At 40.2% G+C, this 12,715-nt stretch overlaps 1 protein-coding gene across 3 annotated transcripts in view; it reads right to left on the bottom strand.

The window, feature by feature from the left end:
• Positions 1-12,536, bottom strand: part of TRMT9B (tRNA methyltransferase 9B (putative)) — a 145,716-nt gene extending 133,180 nt beyond the window's left edge. Inside the window, exons 1-4 of one of the 3 annotated variants that reach the window (XM_063337052.1) lie at positions 12,517-12,536; positions 12,083-12,197; positions 6,593-6,664; positions 6,033-6,083 (exon numbers count right to left, since the gene is read on the bottom strand). The gene's annotated coding sequence lies outside the window, so the exon portion shown is untranslated. Of the gene's footprint in view, positions 1-6,032; positions 6,084-6,592; positions 6,665-12,082; positions 12,212-12,516 lie in introns of those variants that run through there. The other 2 variants (XM_063337053.1, XM_063337054.1) reach the window with 2 other exon arrangements.
• Between the last annotated feature and the right edge of the window lie 179 nt (positions 12,537-12,715).

Genomic DNA, 12,715 nt, shown 5'->3' with positions numbered 1-12,715 from the left:
TTATTGAATGTTTCAATATATAACTAACCTCTTCGCTTTGCCTTAGTTCATGTTTTATGTCAGATACAAAATGTAATGGGTCAAATCCCTAGCCCCATGAAGTCAATGAAAGTTTTAACTACAGACTTCAAAGAAACCAAAATCTGTCTCATTATTACTCAAAATGTTTCTAATTAATGACTACACAACTGGAGCTATTCATTAACAATGATTTTGGTGTCTGGTTTTTTGCATGTGTAATTTTCACTTACATCCTTTGTAATAATTAAAGGTTGCTAAAGTGACAACAGAACGTATTAGGAAGTCTCTGAACCACAAACTGTTGTTAGCCAGAACAATACTCCAGGGAATTACCAGTTTGCTTTGAAAAGGATTATTGCAGGCTTTTCTTACAACAACAGAGTAACAGACTGGTTCAGATTGGAAGGCACTGCTGGAGGTCTTTGGTCCACCCTCTGCTCAAAGGAGGGTGAACTAAATCAGGTTGTTCAGGCCACGTCCACCCAAGTTTTTAGTACTTCCAAGGATGGCAACTCCACAAGCTCTCTGGGCAACCTGTTCCAGAGTTTGACCACCCTCACAGTAAAAAATATTTTTCTTAAGTATTTCAGTTTGTGCTCACTGCCTCTTGTCCTGTCACTTCTTTGCAGTGGTGTCGCTTTGTTAGATGTACGTATGTTGGGGGATTATTTGGAAACCTCCACTGTTGCAAAACCACCAGCGTAACTCTACTTCAGCTGTACAAAAGACCACTCAAAACATCATTCACTGTCAATCACTAGTGTGTCAAAGCAAATTTAAATTCCCACCATACTCCTACATAAGCACTTCCTACTATTACTCCTGCAAGCAGTTTTTCCCTAAAAGCCAGATTTTTCATACGACACTTCTATACTGTTTGAGGCTGCAGAAACCAGAAAGGGCTTTTCGTACAAAAGGGGACGAGGGTGGATGAGGAGATGAGCTGTGCCTAGAAAGTCAGAGCAAATTCTTATAAAAAAAGTTTTACTCCTGTGGCAGCATGATCCATAAAGTAGGAGGAAAAAGGAGGAGAGCATGAAATTAATGGCTGGGAAGAGCCACTGACGACTCTGCTGCAACGGCCATTCTGCGCTTTCCGACACTTTCCTACCTTAACGTCAATGTCCTGGTTTGAGCAACACAGGACTAATTTCTCTTCTACTGCTTGGGAAAACTGCACTTTTAGAGGACACTTGTGTCACAATTTGTGAAAATATTTACTTCATATCCAGCTAGGCTATGTGGGAATCAAGGTCTCAGTGTTTTTGAGCCTTGTCAGGTGTGGGGATGAGGAGGAGCAAGACCCTGGCACTTGACCCAAGCTGCCAACAGGATTATTTCATACCATGAACGTCACATTCAGTATCAATTAGAAAGTTTGCTGCGTAGTTCTCTCTCTCTCTCCCTCAATGGCTGTGGTCCAGAGAACTCCTTGCCCCGGTGCTGGAGCCCTGAGCCATTCCCTTCCTCCCGAAGCCGCAGCGCTCCCAGTGTCCCACATTTGCTGTCCCCTGCTGGGAGTGCAGGGCTTCCTGCTGATAGAATGGGCTGAGTATAATCCTTGGATATTTTATATTGGTATTGGGATCAGTATTGCTTCTTTAGTATTATTAATGCTAATTATTCATAGTCTTATCCTATTAAATCTATTTATATTTCAACACTCTTGTTTCTTTGTTTTTCCCCCTTCCCGGGTAGAGAGGGGTCACTGGGTGATAGAATAATTGTCTAAATGACAATAAATTGTTACGGGTTTCTCAAACCACAACAGTCAGCAACAGTGCTGCAGCTCTGGCACAGATCAAACAGGCAGCAAATGCTCCCAGCAGCCCAATACCCTTGGCATGTGCTTCCTGTGCCTATGCCCAAAACCAGCATTCCATGGGAATTTCTCTAGTGCAAAACCAACTGGTATTTTGCAGCTTCACCAGGCATTTCATCATTCTAGCACTGGTGTAGATACAACGGCTGAGGTAAGGGGAGAGCAAAAGGAACAAAACAGGGCACAGGGACTCCTAGTGCTACCTCGTCCCACTGTGCTCTGACACAACACAACTGGAGGCCACCAAAGGATGGAGGGCGTGAGGACAAGTCAGTGGCTTAAAAGCACGTACAACCCCAGGAATACTCGGCTGGGTGAACATAAGGGATTCCATAGTCTCACCTAACGCCTGAAACTCTCACAATCTCTAATACGAATGAAGCTTTGGTAACCCAGAATTCAGCTGCCTTCCACGGGGATTATGAAGATCAAGTATGGAAACTGTCCCGTGGTACTCATGAAATTCAAACTCTTGACGACAAACCAAAAGGAATTAAATATAAAGTTGCAGTTATTTATTAAATTTCCTAATTGAAACAGTTATGCACAATGGAATGAAAACACTTAAAAAAGAATCTGTTGTTCCCTGTTACTAAAAAAATAGTTTATTCTTTTTGTTGTTTTCAATAACTGCACTATTCCGCTGAAAAAAATCTCCTTCAGAAAAACCTGTAGCTTTTAAAAGTTCACTATCGAACTTATTATACTAAGCAATTATTTGAAAGGTTGGCAACAATCTCTATTTTTGTCATTATCTTTGGTTTCCTAAAAGTGCCGTTCTTTTACATCCAAACGTATTTTGTTTCTGGGATGCATTATGTATGACAGCAAGTAATCAGAAAATTGCTTAAACTCTTAGACCATCATGCAAATAGAGCTGACTCCAGTTTCTTGCTTGAAAGATTTTTTGACAAATAATGCAATTGTTAACTGCCAATTTTCTAGTGGGAAAACTAAAGAAAATTTCAAACTATGATATTTTGTTTTCCTGAAACTTGTTCCCAAATAGTTTATTAAACACTGAATCTATCTCCAATGCAGCACATTTACCAAGTTAAGCAGGAATTCAAACTTCCATTCCTTCTAAGGGCCAAGCCTGCAGGAAAACAACATCTTCATGGAGATCTGTGAAATTTCTTCTGCATTGTGAGAAGTACATTCTGGCCAGAGAATCTATCTTTTACAGCAGAACAGGCACATCAAACCCCTCTAAAATTCCTGTGTGATACTGACCAAAAATGGAAAATGAAATGAAATTAAATGAAGCATCTTAGGTCAGTTGTTAAAAAATAAAAAAAATTCCCATTTTAGGGATGCACATTTGTGCGTCTGTCTGTATCTTGACTGAGTGGGCAAAAATTAAAAAATTAACTTGTATCTGTAATGAAAGAAAAAAAAATAGGACACTGCTTTAGAAAAAAACCCACACCTTCCTAATTTCATTCAGCACTATCTAACACCTTCCATAAGTAACAATAGAATTTTTGATAAGTATCATGCGTTTCCGTCACAATTTATTTTTAATTACTCTTGAGCATCTTCAGAGACTGTTTTCATAGGGCCTGCTCCTAACTCCAAGAGCCAAGCAGTGAACTACAGGAGAATGTCTCTGCTGCTGGAGAAAAAGTGGCTTCTTGAGGCAGAATGTACCTTTTGATAGGGTGGTGCCTGGCAGTTTGTAATATGGGCTAAAGCAGGAATACAGGCACGCACAGCTGAGGCTTACTAATGACACAAATGTGGATTTCTTTGGAGGGAAGCTCGTACATGTTATAAACAGTTCAAAAGATCATTTTCTTGCACGCTGATCACAGAGAAGATAAACTACTGAAATTTCTGGAATGCAGAAAAGCACACTATCACTTTTACAAACAGAAGTATAAACCAGGACAAAAGTAGTAATTTTTTTTTTAACATTTAATAGCACTTGTTACTCTCTTCATTTGAAACGGTACTTAATTTTTGTTTCAGAAAACACCAAGCCTTACTTGAAGAAGCTAATGCAAACTGTTTTTAAAAGGGTCGTAGACACTTTGTTCACAGGTATATATATTTAATTGCATGTACATATTGTAATAGTGAGGATAATGCCATGAGAATTGTAGGAGTGAAGTATGCAGTGGAAACAATAACAGAATCTAAGGTAAAACTCAGTACTCTGAAACCCAAAATTTTCCAAAAAATCAACTGACTAGAACATCTAAGATGTTAAAAAACAATGATCAATCATTCAGCAGACTTTGTATTTCTTACATAAATCACCTTAAAAATGATTATTTTAATGATATCTTAAAACAATCATTCCGGGAAGAAACTGTTATTTGCAGTAAGAATTTATAAAAGCTTTATGGCTTTCTAATGAGATCTATGGAAAGATAGTCATCATCTTAAAGTGAAGTAGTATCAAGACCGAAGACTTGTTTCAGATTTACTGGCGCATGTTATCATTCACATTCTTCTGTTTGGGGCAGTAAAGGAAAGATCAGAGGTTTCTTCCAGATATCACTGTGCTCTCAAAACACTGTGGACACAGGGAAATCTGAGCTATGGTACAATCTGAACACAACCTGTATTTTGCTCTAGGTGACACCAGAAAGTCGGAAAGTAGCCACATCCATGACTTGCCAGCTTGCTGCCCTCTGGAAAGAGGTGATTTCAGTGACGAGAGGGACAGCTCAGTCACACTAGTGTAAATATAATCAAAGAGATTTGCAGTATGTCTTTCAAAAACATAAGTGAACTACTTTTCCTTTTGCTTCCACCTCCTTCCCAACAATTATTTATTCTACCTAAATTTCCCCTCTTCAAATACCTGGTATTTCTCTTACAATGTAAGCCTTTTTTCAATGAGAATGCCATCTGGATAAATTAGAATACAGGCTGCCACCTTCTTTGCTCACATTTCACCATTCTTGACACGCAGGCTCTGATATGCTGTAATCTATTGGCATATAGCTTACTTGGAAACCTTTCATTCTGATGTATTATTGTTTATTTAACCATAACAGTTTACTTAACTCAGCTACCCTGCCTAAGATATGAATCAGCCCTACAATCAGCGTAACCTGCATTTAAGCCTGGAATCAATTACTGGCCTGGCTATTAATTTTGTTAATGATGTTGCAGAACTCAAGAATTCTGAGAGTCTGTTAGCCCCCAGGCAGTAGTACTGTAAACATCAGAGTATTCCACTCACCATTTTTATCAAGGTAAGCCTGGTACCAAAAAAAAACCCCAAACACCTCAGAGAGTAATTTTTGACATTAATTATTTACTACCCAGAAAAGAGCATTTTTTTTTTCTCAAGAGGCTAGATATGAAGCATAATAAGCTTTCTTCCTTTTCCCTTGGCATAAGATTTAGTTTTACAATACAGGCATACTTTTAATGCAAATATAATGTAATGACTGTAATTATTCCCCCTTTTTTTTAATTGTATAAGAACGAACAGCAATAATTATTAGAAGTTAAGAGAGAACCCTCCTGTTTGGCAAAATATATTCAAAACTAAATATATCTGAATATAATTTATCTCAGAGGATGATCCCAAGTAGATGCAAAACATCCAACTTGACAGCAAGTGATATATTAGAGAATATATATATATCAGGGGGCATATTAGAAAATATTAGTGAATATATAAACAGATACCAAAATAAATTGTTCTTTAAATATCAAATTATAACACAGAACACATATCCCAATCACTATCTTTTACTTTTGATACACGTTCTTTTAAAAATAACCAGCTTGTACTTTTTCTTTAATGTGAATCCATTAACACACGGAAAAAATATTTTAGTACATGCAACAGAACTGTCATCCAGCAACTTTCAGATGAAGAAAAACATCCTGATAAACAGAAAAAATGCTGACTTATTTGCTATTTGCACACTTCCTTAAAGAGCAATTCTTATTAAAAACAACACCTTCTTTAATAAGTCTTTTTAGTACTTCCTTAGCTGTTATTCTGCTTTTTGTTCATTATTCAGTCACAGTCCTGCACTAAGAGCTTGAACTTCAAGAATAAATAACTGATTACTCAGAGCTCTGTATCTTTCTAAGTTTAGTATTTCATGCTGTAAGTGCATTACTATTTGAATAATTACAACATACATTAACAGGAGCAAATGTTCCACTTAATATTTAGCTATTTTATAAATATTTTGATTATATGTGACTCTCCTACCGGACAACAATGGCAGAAGGAAGGAGTCCAATCAGTCCAAGGATTCTCTTCCTAAAGAAAAGACAAACATGACTCATGTCATATAAGGAGTTAAATTACTTTTTTAAACTGGAGAAATTTAAAGTAAAACCTTCTTGATCACATTTTTATGTTTATTGTCCTGCACATGTAGAAACATTCATATCTCTTGAAATGCACAACATCATATATGGAGAAAAGAAAAAAGACAATGAACATGAGAACAGGGAAATGAGTGACTCCACTCACTGGTGTTTCCAGGGTAGTCAATGTTTTTCCACAGTTTCAAAGTATAATGTTCAGAGTTACCAAGCCCCACTCATTAATGGCAGTTGACATGAATACCCATACAAGCACATCCATATATACCCAAACATGCCAATAGTGAGAACTACGTAGCATTAGAGAAGGGGATACATTCAGTCCTGGTATGAGCAAAGGAATGAGGTAACTGGACGCTTAAAATTATGCAATTGCAAACTGCTTTTCAGTTTTCCCTTTTTCCTTTCCCAACAAAGAATCTAGAACTCCAGATGAAATACCTGCGTATGCTATACAGTACGTATGATGAAGTCTGGTACAGTCCTGAGGCATCACAGCGGTTTAACGCTAGTCTGCAAGAAATGCAGCAGCGTTAACTGTAACTCCTTAGAAACTTAGCTCAGACGGAGATACAGGCACCTTAGTGTGCTTACAATTCACAGCCTAAAGTCCTCTCTTAACTGTAGGATCCAACCATTCTGTTAAAAAAAAATGGAGCAGGGCTTATTGTATTCTGTTAAATCACAGCCAGGATAACAGAAGGAAGTGAGAAAACAAACGCCTCCCATATAACAACCTATTGTTACTGTGTATCCCCATTAACCAAAAATATTCAAGTCACCATACGGCAGAAAAGTGATCCTACCCAGCAAGAGACAGGGCTATTGAAAACACAGATGACTCTGCTCTATTCCTGTTAAAAGCTGTGCCATTGTGAAGTAAAGAATTCTGTAGTCTGTAGGAACAGAAATGATGTGTGAGATTTATCCCAAGGAACAGGGCATTTAGCAGGGAGTGACACATCCTCATCTCTAATTCATCCTCCCAAGACAATTTCAGTTCATGCAGTCACTCTTTAAGATAGATTACCTGGAGGGAGGAGACGGGTTTCACAGAATCATAGAACGGTTAGAGTTGGAAGGGACCTTAAAGATCACCTAGTTCCAGCCCCCTGCCCTGGGCAGGGACACCTCCCACTGGACCAGGCTGCTCCAAGCCCCATCCAGCCTGGCCTTGAACACCTCCAGGGATGGGGCAGCCACAGCTTCTCTGGGCAACCTGTTCCAGTGTCTCACCACCCTCACAGTAAAGAATTTCTTCCTGATATCCAATCTAAATCTCCCCTCTTCCAGTTTGAAGCCATTACCCCTCATCCCATCACTACATGCCCCTGTAAAAAGTCCCTCACCATCTTTCCTGTAGCCCCTTTAGGTACAGGAAGGCCGCTATAAGGTCTCCTCGGAGCCTTCTCTTCTCCAGGCTGAACAACCCCAACCCTCCCAGCCTGTCCCCATGGCAGAGGTGCTCCAGCCCTCTGATGATCTTCATGGCCCTCCGCTGGACCCACTCCAACAGGTCCATGTCCTTCTTGTGCTGAGGACTCCAGAGTGGCACGCAGTACTGCGCAGCACACAGTTTGAACACTCTCCGACAGAACCAAAGTGAATCTTCCAAATCTTAGATCAGTAATCTAGCAGACAGGTTGTTAAATACAACGTTATTCAATCTCCCCATCCTTCGTGTTAAAGCAAGCAGCTGCACCAAACCAAGAGGCTCTTAATATGAATGTGCACTTGCTGTGGCCTGAGAATACTGACAAAATAGAGCCCCGGGACGCTGAAGCTGAGGATTGTAAATGGCTGAATGGGAAACAGGTGCTAAACCGCTCTAGCTGCCGCACACTGAATGTGCACAGCAGAGACAGAAATTAAAATCAATGAAGAGCCTTCTGATTTCAGGCATCTCCTGGGTTAGGCAGCAGCTGCGTGAGATTTCTCAGACTGCATTTTTGGACTTAGGCACCTGAATTCTCCCTAAATCCTGCTTTAGGTACTGAAGTCCTTTATTGAATCTAGCCAATAAACTCTCTCTCTCTCTGTCTTTACTCTACCTGGTTAAGAATTTTAGATCCTATTATGTTTTGCCTCCCCTTTTATTTTTAATGAGCTCCTTATCATTCTAACATGTAGTTAACTGCTTATCCTATGTGTAGATGATTTTTTTTATACTCACTAGTGCATACGTAATTACTAAGTGTAATTAAATAATTTACTAAGGGCCTTATTTCAGAAGTACTGAGAACCCACAGCACCGATTTTCTCAAAGGGAATTAAGATCCCTTGGAAAACTCATTCTGTACAGAAATGCCAGAGGCAGTGGTAGTAGCCTAGCCCTGTTCAGCTCACTTTTAACTTCTAAGCCCCAGCTGCAAACGCGGCTTTTTGTAGACTCTCGTATCTAAAAAAATTTACTCAAAGCCAACTTCTGCCCAACATTGTGTTGCACAAAGATTAGCATTTGTTTTACTGCAGCGATGCTGAGCATTTTTTCCATTTAAAAGTCCGCCTGCCGGAACTATGTCGCTAAAGCCCCAATAGTCTACTAAGCAACAAACTGAAACAAAACAAAACCTAGTTGGTTCTGAGGATTCATTATTCCTTAGCCACGGCTGAAATGACTCGAACATCACTGGCTAAGGTCTTCAAAAGCTACGCCATTCAAAAATTGCTTTTTCAAAATATGGTTTGAGATTTTTGGTTTTATGTTTAGTTGTTTTTCCTAGAAGAAAAGGTGGTAATAGTTTCCTGGTAGAACAATTAATTCTCAGGAACATTATGTTTCTTTTTTCTTTTTTTTTTTTTTTAAAGAGTATGACTCTTAATTTGCCTAATCTTTCTCCAATTAGTTTTATTTTGCCGTTGCTACACATATCTTGGCAAAAAGCTACACCAGCTGGATAGCTAGCTAGCTACCTTTAAAGAAACAGAGGGGGAAACAGCCAGAAAGGCATTACCACATTTCTTTTAGAATATAACTACCTTCTTTGGGTTAACTACTTTTTCTTGGGAGATATGCCAAGAGAGATTGTAAAAATGGGGCTCAGCTCCAGGTCTCCAGTATGCAGGTATTAATTGTTAGGTCCACTGCCTGCCACTGCCTGTTCCCTTAGCCTGGGTTCGTTTTGCTTCATTTTGTTTATACTGCTGTTGATTTCTGAAGATCTTAAATCACAATAATTGTGTATCATTTATCTAACGTGGGGTCAAATCAAATTTAAAACACTATTTTATTATCATCTTATGTTTAATTGGGTTGCACACACTATTTGTACAAGGAATTGCTTATAGAAACATCCAATCAATGGCTTAAACAGCATGAGAAAGGAATGTGCTTATACCTCACTGTACTGAAGGCATAATACTTTGTAGGTCCCTTTCCAAACAAGGACAACCAAGACTTACATAAGCAGTTGTAAAACACTGCTCTACAGTTGGAAGGGAAAAGACAATCCCTGGAATCTTTCTTAGAATGGCCCACGTGAACTGTGCAATGGCATGGGTTTATTTTGGTTTTTTTAAAGTATCATTTATCTGACCCTACAAGAGGAAAAAAAACCAGATTTTTGTGTGTGCGCTATTTTTAATGGAGTGGTGAAGGAGCTGTGTGCATTATCTAATCTAGTAAAAAGCTGCATGTCTTTTTTTTTTTCCCCCTTTCTTACATAACTATCATACTCTGATGGTAAGACGGAGAGAGATTAGAAAATTTGAGTGTTTTTCTTTAGTTATATATGCCAAAGTTGAAATAATGCACCAAAACCCAAACCATACCTTAAAGATGTAAGAATGAACACACTAAGGTCCAACTAGGCTCAGTATCCCATTTACAACAGTGATCAAAGGTGAACGTCTAGAGAATAAGGATGAGGTGAATACACAGTCAGATTTCCCCCAAAATCATCTCCCATATTCTAGAGATCTGTGTGTTAGGGATTTCCTGATACAAAAGTGATTACTTTTACGTAAAGGATTCTTTTCTATGAACTTCTCTAAACTCTTCTTGAACCTAACCATAGTATGCCAGGCTCCAAAAACCACTCGATATCCAGAGGAATCCCCGTATTCTTGCAGCATACTGCTGGCATGTATTTAAGAACAAATTTGAAGTCTGTATCTTTAATCTAATGAACTGCTTCAACTTTTTCTACAGCCACACAGAACCAACTTAAGCAAAAATCAATCTTTTGTCTATATGAACCTAGACAATTTTTTTTCCCTTTGACGCATGGAAGTTCCCAAGAGAAACTTAAGAAAATAAGGGCAACTGTATGTAGAGAACAGCACGGGTCACCAACACTAGGAGACAGTAAGGGGTTACAGTGACAGTAAGCATCGCTAGCAGACGGAGCAAGCTCTGAAGAAAAGTACTAATTAAAGATAGATTTCTAAAACTGGTGGAAGCGGTGTAAAATGGCAGGCTCCCTATCCCATCTATGCATCCATGCTAGCCCAACTCCCTTCTTCCGCAGTTTTTAATTGTTTTGAAGTGAAGGATGATGGGAAAAACCTCAACTCTTCTGCTCCAAGACTCCACAAGTATTTTGTTTCTGTACATTGGGAATTATGAAAAATAGCTGATTGTGGCTAACTGCTTGAATCATCAGTACGAATGCTAACATATGAACTTTTATAAGAATCATTAGGAACAGCAATGGTGCAAAGAAACAGGTTTTCATTTCTACTTGTTTTTAATTGTTCCTGCAGAGGACAAACTAACTATCCAAACTCCAGCTTTTTAAGGAAGTTCCACAAACCCCTGAACTTTGTCCTGGTTTATTTTTCTTCTCCATTTCCATAGGTGATCTAATCTGAAATACAAAATAAACTACTGTTCTCTTTAATGATGGCCCATAGCACTTCTTACAGAGTTTTACTTCTGTCCAAATTCTCTGCTTCTCTCCTTGATACTTTGTGAAGGGTCAGCTCACACTTGACATGTCTAAAACAGAATCCATAACCCATTCAAACCATCCATAATTCAAAGCATTTTACTTCATCCCACCACCATTCAAGTTCACACTACAGGCATCTCTTTTACTTTGATCTTTACTTTGACTGTCACTTCCTAACTCATGCCATTTTTTAATTAATTACCCTAAAAGACTATCTTTCCTAGCTCTTCATGTTTAAAACATACCCATGTTCTTCCCCATATTTCAATTACCATAACATCTTTTTACTTTAACTTTAGGAACTTGAAAGACACCGTAAAGGCGAAAGGTGCATTTTAAGGTGGATGAGTTCAGACAAAACATCGGGATGTAAGTCCAGATGTGTCTGGTTATTTCCAGTCGTGGCATCTTTGCTACAGCCCTCTTAACAACCTTCAGGATCATCCTCCAGCCTGTCACATGTGAAATACAGCTGAAAACAAATCACAGAATACCAACCAGGCTGGAAGGGACCTTACGGATCATCCGGCCCAACCTTTCTTAGCAAAAGCATGGTCTAGACAAGATGGCCCAGCACCCTGTACAGCTGAATCCTAAGAGTGTCCAACGATGGGGAATCCACCACTTCCCTGCAGAGATTATTCCAATGACTAATTTTGCTCATTGTGAAAATTTTTCCTCTTGTGTCCAACTGGAATTTACCCAGGAGTAATGTACACATTACCCTTTGCCTCTCCCATGTGACTTGTTGTAAAAAAGGAGTCTCCAACTTCTTTGTGGCCACCCTTTAAATACTGGAATGCGGGGATAAGGTCTCCCCTAAGCCTTCTTTTCTCAAGGCCGGACTTCTTTTCTGTCAGCCTCTTCTCGTATGGCAGGCTTCCCGGTCCTTTGATCATCTTTCATCATCAATAGACTTTAAGCTTCCATTAGAGGCTGACATACACCTGGAAGCTCTAAGTATCTCCTCACAAAAATGCACTGTGACTACTACTTAGGTAAAGCGGATCTGGTACTTCCCCAAAAGCGCTTGACTTACTATTTTCCATTCGTGAAAAACATAAAGCTTCCTGCACCAGCCGGCTGCTGCAGCACATGCATAGCAAGTCTAACGAACGAAAGCACCGGACTCCATCCTTATGGGCATGTTAGCGCTGGAAACATTCAAGAAAAGAGGGAGAAATACATAAATCCTAACGACAAAGAGATTTTTTCTTAATTTTGTCACTTTTTCCTATCGGAAGGAAAAGGGGCCAACCCAAACTGATGGGAGTGTTGAGCATCACCCACGGGGAGCGCACCCACCAGGTGAAGCTTTCGAGGCCATGGCACCTACCGACCCCAGTCCCCCTACCTGAGGGGCTCGGAGACCGGCTGGAGTCCCCTCTCCCAGCCCGGTCTGGCTTCATCCCTTCGCCCTCCCCGGCTTCCCCCCGCGCCGCCACCCAGCCCCAACGGCACCGCCACCCTCACCACAGCGGCCGCTCCCTCAGGAACCCGCAGGCCTGTCCCCTCTTCCCCGGCAAACCAGCGGGGCTGAGAGGGAGTGCGGGGCGGCGGGGAGGGCGTCCGCCCTCCCCGCCGCCCCGCACTCCCTCTCAGCCCCGTGCGGGCTGTGAGGGGCGCTGAGGGAATGACGCCCGCCATTGTCGTCCCCCCCCGCCCCGGCCTG

The sequence above is a fragment of the Chroicocephalus ridibundus genome, chromosome 5 (assembly GCF_963924245.1).
Source record: "Chroicocephalus ridibundus chromosome 5, bChrRid1.1, whole genome shotgun sequence".
In the NCBI taxonomy this organism is placed as follows: domain Eukaryota; kingdom Metazoa; phylum Chordata; class Aves; order Charadriiformes; family Laridae; genus Chroicocephalus; species Chroicocephalus ridibundus.
The sequence above is the reverse complement of the archived record's forward strand: the minus strand, read 5'-3'. Positions and strand labels throughout refer to the sequence as shown.